Genomic DNA, 10,564 nt, shown 5'->3' with positions numbered 1-10,564 from the left:
GAATGGTGGCCCTGGAGGTGTCGAACACGTTTAACCTTCAGTTTGGGGTCAAACTGGAGGTTAAACGTGGAGATGGAGAGAGCAACCCTGGAGTGAAAAAACTATCGAACACGTTTAAGCTCTAGTTTGAGTCAAACTGGAGCTTAAACGTGGAATGGCCCCTGGTACTCTTCCTGGTTCTGGCGTTTAACCTCCAGTTTGAGGTCAAACTGGAGGTTAAACGTGGAACTCCTCCCTGGGTGGCATACTCATTCTGGCGTTTAACCTCCAGTTTGAGGTCAAACTGGAGGTTAAACTTCAATCCCAGCATTTCTTATCCTTCATGATTTTGGCGTTTAAGCTCCAGTTTAGGCTTAAACTGGAACTTAAACTCCACATGTGATATTCACGCTTCCTTTATTGATTTTGTTGCTTCCTTGCTTAGCCTCTTCTTCCCTGAAATCATCCAAACAATTGCATCAAAGTCTTGCAAAATTTCATGAGAAATCTTTCATTCATAGCATTTAAGTAATATAACTAAAACTCATGGAATTTGCATCAAAATCATATTGTTTGGATGGTTCATTACTTTGTTCTTCATTTAACCATTTTTGGTTACTTTAAGCTCAAGAACATGCATAAAACAACTAAAACTAACAGAAACATGCTAGTGAAACTAGCCTATGATGCCTTGGCATCAATCATCCCACTCACCACGATGAAGATCAGAATATACATCTTAAATATAGATCAAACACAGATCGAAGAAGAAAAAATAGTACTTTTATTAATTCATAGGACTCAGCAGGGCTCTTCCCCTCAACCTAGGAGGTTTGGAAACTCATACTGAAAATAAAATACAATGGTGAAAACGTGAATGGTGCTCTCCTAAATCGGAGAGTCTGATAGATATCTATAAATTACATGAATAAGATCCCTTAAATACTACACAAATGACTAGTAAGGGTAAACAATCTATTTAGGGCTAAAATCCACTTCTGAGGCCTACTTGGTGAGTGTTTGGGCAGAGCTTTGATGAGATCCATGTGCTATGAGGTCTCCTGGGCATGGAATGCCAGCTAGAGGGTCCTCTCTAGGACTTTGGATGCTGGGATCTGCTCTTTGCGCGTTGGACGCCTAGAAGGGGGCATGAAGCTGGTGTTGGACGCCAGTTTTGGACCTTCTAATCCGAAGCAAGGTATAAACTATTATATATTTCTGGAAAGCTCTGGAAGTCAGATTTCTATAGCCGTTGAAAGCACTCCATTTGAATGCAGGCAGGTTAGATCTGGACAGCATCTGCAGTGCTTCCTCTGTCTCTGAATCAGATTTCTGCTCTAGCTCCCTAATTTCACCCAGAAAATATCTGAAATTTCCCAAAAACACAAAAACTCATAGTAGAATCCAAAAATGTGATTTTAACACTAAAACCTATAAAAACTTAATAAAAACTAAATAAAAACTACTAAAAACTATATGAAAATGATGTCAAAAAGTGTATAAAATATCTGCTCATCAGGCGTTCAAACGCCAATGCAGAGAAGCAGAGAATCTGGAATTCCCTAGCCTCTCAGGACCAAGAGGTCCCACCAATGCTCCACCTACCCCCACCTTCATCTTTCCCATTAATCATATTTGCTCGAGGGCGAGCAAAACTCTAAAGTTTGGTGTTGCAAAAGCTCTGCTTTGAGACTTCTACCACTCTTAAGTATAGAAGAAGAGGATAGAGCAAACTAGAGAGCATGCACATGAGCCTATGCAGATGCCTCAACAAAGACAAAGGAGTGACATAGAATAAATCAAGCACTACATGGGATTCTCAAGGAGGAGCACTTGCCACCATCATTCAGGTAGAATCGTTCTCTTTTACTCCTTTCCTATTATTTTTTTATTTTCTGTCTATTTATTTATCTACTCTCTTGTTCTAATTGCATGATCATTTGCATTGATGTCTTAAAGATGTAAAATGTTCCATATATCTCTCACCTTGCTTAAATAAAAAATTTTTATTTGAAAAGAACTGAGAGATGCATGAATTTCATGTTTAAAATAAGATTAGTTTAATTAGTTTGGTGTGGTGTCATTTGCTTTTATTTTCTGAATGTATGATTAAACAGTGCATATTTGAAATTGAAATTTTGGAATGTTAGCTCTTGAAAGAATAAGGAAAAAAGGAAAAATACTATTGATAATCTGAAAAATCCGAAAATTGATTCTTGAAGTAAGAAAAAGCAGCAAAAAAAAGCAAAATAAAAAGCATGTTGTAAAAGAAAAAAATTTATATGCACGCAAGAAAGAAAAATAGCGAAAAAGAAAAAAAATAAAAAGTAGAATAATCCATTACTGCCCAAAAATGCAGGAAAATGAGGGCAGATTGAAAAAGCCAATAACCCTTTAAACCAAAAGGCAAGGGTAAAAGGGCCCAAGGCTTTGAGAATCAGTGGTTAGGAGGGCCCAAAGGAATAAAATCCTGGCCTAAGCGGCTAAACCAAGCTGTCCCTAACCATGTGCTTGTAGCGTAAAGGTGTCAAGTGAAGAGCTTGAGACTGAGCGGTTAAAGTCCATATGAAGGCTCAAAACTGGCGTACAACGCCAGCTTCCTACCTCTTTCCAGGCGTCCAGCGCCCAAAGAGCAGAGCCCAGCTTTTAAAGGCCTAGAGAGGACCCCCTAGCTGGCATTCCATGCCCAAGCAGCCTCAAAGCATGTGGATCTCATTAAACCTCAGCCCAAAATACTCACCAAGTGGGTCTTAGAAGTGGATTTTAGCACTAAATAGACTGTTTTACCCTTACTAGTCATCTGTTAGTATTTAAGGGATTATGTTCATGTAATTTGGACCTTTTATCACTTTTGAGGAGACTCTTCGATTCAGGAGAGCACCATACACATTTTTCCATTATTTTATTTTTAGTATGAGTTTATAAACCTCCTGGGTTGAGGGGAGGAGCCCTGCTGAGTCCTATGAATTAATAAAAGTACTATTGTTTCTTCTTTGATCTATGTTTGATCTATCTCTAAGATGTATATTCCGATCTTCATAGTGGTGAGCAGGATGATCCGACAAATTAGCTCTGTTCATCATATTAAGACAAACATGCCTGACAAACACCTGCGTCTACTTGGGTTCGTGTGAGTATCGGGAAGAAAAGTACGAGCCAACAACTATGTTTATACATCTCTCAGACGGTTAATCCATGACTTCGTTGGGGACTTCTCGAGACACCAATTCAGCCAATTTCTGGGTAGATTAGGGTCTTCTTGGTATAGGCTAGAATCCAAAGAAGCAGCGTTCTCTGATATGGAAGATTCGACCTTGTCTGTGGCGTTTTGAGTAGGATCGCCAAGAGAATGGACTGCTATACGCTTCACCCTTCGTCAGATTGAGTAACAACGGCCAATGGCCACGGCCGTGTTCAACCTATAGCAGAGGAGATCAATGACCACGGGCAATGGCTTTAATCACTTACAGCCTGCCATAGAAGAAGATCATTCACAAGCAAAGAAGACAGTAGTACCATAGTTACTTCAGAAAGATAAAGAAACTCCAATTCTCAACTTTATTCCTAGCATATAATTCCTATTAGTTAACTTCTTCTGATTCCACCTGACTAAGACCTGCAAGACAACCATAGCTTACTTCAAGCCACAAACCTCGTGGGATCGACCCTGACTTGCTCAGGTATTACTTGGACGACCCAGTGCACTTGCTGGTACAGCTGCTGTACAAAATAGTGTGGGTTTTGCATACACATGCACCAGGTATCAATATTTATTCAATGCAAGTAAACTACCTATATGCACTCTATCTAAATGCATGTAACTACTTGGTTAAAATAAATCAATTTCTGGGAATAAATATATAAACATAAGGGCTAAAGCAATTACAATCAAGTCAAATTCCGTAATTGATTAGAGTTATTGAAAAGAACTTACAACTTGCAAGATAAGAAATAATAACCAGTGAAAATATATAATTGAGCAATCGAACCCCTCACCAGCTGTGTATACACTCTAATCGCTCAAGTGTATAGGGTTGATTCACTCAATTCTCCTCTAATCATACTTTCCAATATTTGTTTTTCATCTAACAATCAACAATTATTCAATATATCCATACAAGTATAATGAGGACTTATCCAAAGGTTGTAATGGGGCTAGGGTGAGGGTATGGATGCATATGGTCAAGAGAGTTTGAAATTTGAATCTTTGATTAACTTAAGCTATCATCTAATACACATAACAACCTATACAATTCAAATACAAACCTAACTACCCATTATTCAATTTTTCACACATTTATGCATTCTTTTCAATTCACATCCCATATGCATTATTCTTATTACTTTACTTTGGGGTTAACATTTGTCCTCTTTTTATTGCTTTCTTTTTCTCTTTTTTCTTCTTCTTTATATATATATATACAAGAGAGACTAATGCATATGGTTCAACATTTAATGTATGAGTATGTACCCAATTTCTAAGATTTTTAATGAAATTCCAAGATATACTTTTACCTCAAGCAATGTTTCCAAACTTTCCCACACTTGAATGATACACACTCTCACTAGCCTAAGCTAATTAAAGATCCAAATTAAGGACAATTATTATTTTTCACTTAGGGGTAGTGATGTGCTAAGATTAAGAACAAAAGGGGATTAAAATAGGCTCAAAATTAGTTAACAAAGGAAGATAAAAGGGTAGGCTATTTAGGTAAGTGAGCTAAATGAAATGATGACCTCAATCATATAAATGCATATACACATCAAACAATGGACATAAAGAATCAAGCAAATCAAATATTACAATCATAGAAAGAGAATAACACACACAAAAATGAAAATAGTTGTTATATGATGTAACCACACAATTAGGCTCAACACTCAGATGCTTATGTGTTCTTAGCTCAAAAATATATTCCACAATATATTTCAAGCAAGTTTCAATAAAACAAATATCAACTCAAATCAATTAGGATATCAAGGCCCTATTAAGAATGTTTTTTCTTGGACAATTTCACTATTTTAACTAAGCTTATTATATATGAAAGAAAATGCAATAAACTCAGAAGAAATACAATTGAAGCTCTAAAATATATACAAACTATGAAAAAATAAAATGTGAAAGTGTTTGGGATTAGAATTTTTTTCATCCAAGATTGCCGATCGGTTGGATGACCTCCCCACACTTAAAGGTTTGCACCGTCCTCAGTGCATTCAAAGGTGAGCAAGGGGGTACGGCGATGATACGAATTGCCACCTTCAGCTGGTGGGTCAATTGGCTGCTGCATGTTCTTTCTCCTACTTCCCTTGTTGCTTATGGTGAATCATCAATGAAAAATAGAAAATAACACCATAAGATGAGTAAATGCAAAAGCAAGGGAGCGTAGATCGTTGGAATGAGGTAATGATCAGTAAAATAAAGTGAGTGAATAAGTTTGTGACATTGATGAAAACAAGTGCGTAAATTTTAAGTTGTGCGGTTTAGAACACACACACTAACAAAGAAAGCTATGTCACAATTACACAAAAAAGTATGCACTTCACCCATTCTAGTGTGCTTGAGATACTCTAAAAGAAACTTGTTGGTTGAGACAAACAACCAAGTACTCAAGGAGCATAAAAGCATTCAAGCAATAATGAAGCAATTGTGAATTTGATAATGAAGGAAATTGGTTGATGTGCAAGAGAACTTAATGGACCAAATGAAGTATAGAACTCACACATCAAGTAATGACACACTTTGAAGTTTGTTTGCATCACCTAATTGACATGAAGTGGGAAACATGGTTGCTATTCAATTTAGAAAAAGAGAGATATAAGATGAGATCAATCACATAGAAAGCATGGTCCACAAAGCTTAAAAAGCTCAGAAAATGTCACTAAGTGAGCTTACAATCTAATTTCACAATTCCTTAATTTCAATGCATCAACTAGGTGACATAAATAAAGTCAATCATAAACAAGCATCATCTACAAAAAATGCATCAACTACATACAATTTTCTAATAATAGATAGTGAATTCAAATTACATGGTGGCTAGCTACAACAAACAATTTAGAAATCCAACAACATTTTTGAAGGCAATGTCATAAGTACTTGGTATGTACAAAAGTCCAACATTCAAAATTCAATACCAAGCAGTAAAGTATAACCTCAATAAAGATATCCAACAATATTTAGCAACAACAATATCAATAATCTAACACTTATCACCAAAATCTAACCTATAGTAACAACCTAATCTATTAAAATAAAAAATTAAACCAACTAACTAATAAATGGAGATGGTGGTGGATGGTGAGTAATGATGAAGTGGGAGAGAAGAGAAAGAGAGACATGGGAAAAGAAGAATAGAGAGAGAAGAAGAAGAAAAGAAGTAGGGTGGTGGTAATAAAGCAACTATGCGTGCGCACAAATGGTGAAAATTGAGGGTGTGCGCACGCACAAGCATGTGCGTACACACCCAGCAGAGAGTGAAAAACTGGTTGTGCGTATGCACAGATGCGTGCGTATGCATAGAAAGTTTTTTTTCAAAAACGGGTCATGTGTGCTTGCGCACCGATGCGTGCGTGCGCATGGATGGGAAAATGCCTGGTGTGCAGACGCACAAGCATATGCACACGCACCTGGCAGTGAGGTTGCAAACGAGTGTGCGTACACACAAGTGTGTGTGTAAGCACAAATTGCAGAAAATTAGGGAAGTGTGCGTACGCACAATTGTGTGCGTACGCACAAAGCTCAGTTTCTCCAAAAAAATTTTCAAATCACCAGTGCACCAAACATGCTATCTAACAAGAGTTTTCAACCTCAAAACATGCAGCACTTCACAAACACATGATCCAAACTAAAAATTCAATCTAACTAAGCAAAATTAAACTAAAGTTAAGCTAGCTAGAAGGAGAAAAATTTAATAAACCAAGACTATAAACAAAGAGAGGGTGGTGCACAAATCCCCATACTTCGTACAACTATACCAGCAAGTACACTGGGTCATCCAAGTAATATCTGAGTAAGTCAGGGTCAATCCTACGAGGATTGTGGTTTCAAGCTAGCTATGGTTATCTTGTAGACCTTAGTCCGGTGAATAGGAGATGTAGGTATGTTTGTTTAATTGCATAAAAGAAAATAAAGAGAAAAGGTCACTCAAAACTCAAAAGTTGTGTAAACTATGATAAGAAGGTGGTTAAGGCTTGGAGATGCTTTATCCTTCTGTATTAGCTCTGGTCTTATAGTCTTCTTCAATTGTGAATGATTTCTTCTATGGCAGGTGATGAGCGGATAATTTATACCCTTTTTGGCATTATTTTTACATAGTTTTTAGTATGATTTAATTACTTTTTATTATATTTTTATTAGTTTTTATTCAAAAATCACATTTCTGGACTTTACTATGAGTTTGTGTATTTTTCTGTGATTTCAGGTATTTTCTGGTTGAAATTGAGAGACCTGAGCAAAAATCTGATTCAGAGGCTGAAAAAGGACTGCAGATGCTGTTGGATTCTGACCCTCCTACACTCGAAGTAGATTTTCTGGAGCTACAGAAGCCCAATTGGCACTCTCTCAATTGAGTTAGAAAGTAGACATCTTGATCTTTCTAGAAATATATAATAGTTTATATTTTGCTCGAGATTTGATGGCTCAAATTGGTATTCAAAGCCATCCTAAAACTTTCTGTTGTAAAACGCCAGAACTGGCATAATTCTTGGCATTAAATGCCCATTTTGGCACCCAGGGTGGCGTTAAACTCCAACCTTGGGCATATGCATGTAAAATCTTGAAAGCTCAGCCCAGACATGCACCAAGTGGGTCCCGGAAGTGGATTTCTGCACTATCTGCACGAAGTTACTAATTTTCTGTAAACCTAAGTTGCTAGTTTAGTATAAAAATTACTTTTAGAGATTCATTTTGTACCTTATGATATTTTATATTTCATATTGTATCTTCTACGGCATGAGTCTCTAAACCCCATAGGTGGGGGTGAGGAGCTTGATAAACCTCGTTTTTAGGGTTTATCATGTGTAGATTTTAAGGGTTTTATCAATAATCTTCCACACTTGTCCATATAAAACTGCATGATTTTGTGTTCCTTTCCCAACTTTACATCATAGATGAAAATATGCTTCTTTTGCATCAAAATTGATATATTATAATCCTCCTCTATTACCATTCGATGCCTTGATCCGTTTGTTAAGTAGTTTCAGAAGTTATAGGGTAAAAATGGCTAAGAGGAGTGAAGGAAGCATGCATGAATGGAAGGAGCATGGAATAAATTAAAGTTTTGAAGTTTGGACATGGGCGCGCACACGCACCTTGCGCGTACGCGCGGATGCGTACTACCAGAGCCAGCGCAGTGGAGCCGAACGAGAAGTCGGCACGCTTGTATCGCTGGGCTATATTTCCTATGACGCGCGCGCACTGCACGGCTGCGCGTAGGTGCGAAAAGGTCCAGGTGCGCGTATGCGTACTGTGCGTGTACGCGCCGATGTGCACACGTGATTTTTTAAAAGGAAAATGTGACCAGCGATTTCGGGGAGTCCCAGGCCTAGTTTTGGAGTAGAATTTTGGAGGGAAAAGCTTAAGAAGACCAAGGATTAGGGGCGTTAGGACAATTAGTCATAATTCTAGATATTTTGGGTAGTTATTTACATTTTGTTTTTAGAGAGAGAAACTCCAACTTCTCTCTAGGATTTCACTTCCTCCATTGCAATTCTCCTTTGATTTCTTGGTGAGATCAATTGCTAATTCACTTTTGTTTTGATACAGGTTGTAGATCTACTGTTCTTCTATTCTCAATTGATGCTCTTTTGATTCAATCTCTTAAATCTAGATTTATGACTTTGTTACTTGAATTTTGATTAATGAATTGTAGAATTTTATTCAATTGCTTGATTGTTGATGATTGTTTTGATTAGATAGCTTTAATTCAATTCTCTTCTCTCAATTACATCATGTCTCTTATGATTGCCTACCAATTGTTTGTGATAATGACAACCCTAGCTATGGAGTAGATTTCTCTCACTTGGCTTAGGGGTTGAATTATTGGAGACACTTGAATAGTGAATATCAATTGTTGACTAGGAATTGAGAATTGCTAATTGACTTGGAGTGCACTAAAGCTAGACTTCCCTAGGGTGAGACTAGACTTGTGACTCAAGTTAGTTACTCTCACTTGACTTTCCTCCATTATTAGGGGGTTAACTAAGTGAAGCAATAATCAACTCTTACCACAATTGAAGGAAACTATAATGATGGAACTTCCAATAATTACCCTTAACCAAGGCTTTTATCTCAATTAATTGTTGTTTACTTCCGTTAGCTTGAATTCTTGCACCAACTCTCAAAACCACAAAAGACTTCCTAATCAATGATGTGCATTCTAAGGCAATTCCTAGGGAGAACGACCCAGGATCAATACTCTTGGTCATAGATTTTAGAATTGTTTGATGCGATATTTGCGTGTTGGTTAGACTATACTCATGATTGGATTCATTGTTAATCTCTAACTGGCATATGAATATTTCGGTTCATCAAAATGGCGCTGTTGTCGGGGAATTTACTTATGTGTGCCATTCTATTGGTTAGTGTGAATATGTTAATATGTGGATACTTGCATTTCTTTTTTGATTGTTTGTTTGTTTGATTGATAGTTAGGATTAGTCTTTTCTTAGATATAAATTGATGTCATGAGCTTCTTATCTCCCTCATTGTATGACGCGTTTGATAAACCGCTATTTTATGGTTTATATTGTGCTTAATTGTGTGGTTTTATCATGATCCTTACCCACTTATTCATTAAATTAGCATGAAATTATAATTCCTTCCTGAATTTATAACGTGTTTGAAAACTGCTTCCTAGAGACTTTAATTATGTAATTTTTATTCTCCTTTATTCCATTTGATGTTGTGATCTATGTGTTGAGTGTTTCAAACTTTATAGGGCATGAATAAGTTGGAGATTGGAAAGGAAGCTAGGAAAAATGGAAGGAACACAAGAATTTCAAGAGATAACCAGCGAGAAGTGACGCGGTCGCATGGCTAACGCAACCGCGCGAAGGAGAGCAAATCGCAGTGACGCAGCCGCATGGCTCACACGGCCGCGCGGATTGGAAAAGCTAAAGCGACGTGGTAGCGTGGACGACGCGAACGCGTGGCAAGGAAAAGCGCGAATGACGCGTCCGCATAGATGACGCGATCGCGTGACATGTGCGATCTGCATGATCTGCAGAATTCGCTGGGGGCGATTTTGGACCTTATTTTGACCCAGTTTTTGGCCCGGAACAGCAGACTAGAGCCAGAGAATATGCAGAAACAAAACACAACATTCATTCTAGACAGTTTTTAGTTTTAGATCTAGTTTTACTCCTTTAGGTTTCTTTCTCTAGGTTTAGGAAATTTTAATTTTCAATTGGTCTTACCATTGGAACATCGAGAAGAGTTATTTCCTCATCAAGACTTCGTCATTCTAGTTCGTTCTCTTAACTTGGTTGTATTCTTCCATGTTCTTTGCTTTGTTCAATTTTGTCATTTGAATACTTTCATGATTATTTAGTACAAGGATTATTTCTTCCAATTTAATTTATTTTC

The sequence above is a fragment of the Arachis ipaensis genome, chromosome B08, assembly GCF_000816755.2.
Source record: "Arachis ipaensis cultivar K30076 chromosome B08, Araip1.1, whole genome shotgun sequence".
Lineage (NCBI taxonomy): Eukaryota > Viridiplantae > Streptophyta > Magnoliopsida > Fabales > Fabaceae > Arachis > Arachis ipaensis.
Note: the sequence above shows the minus strand (reverse complement) of the source record.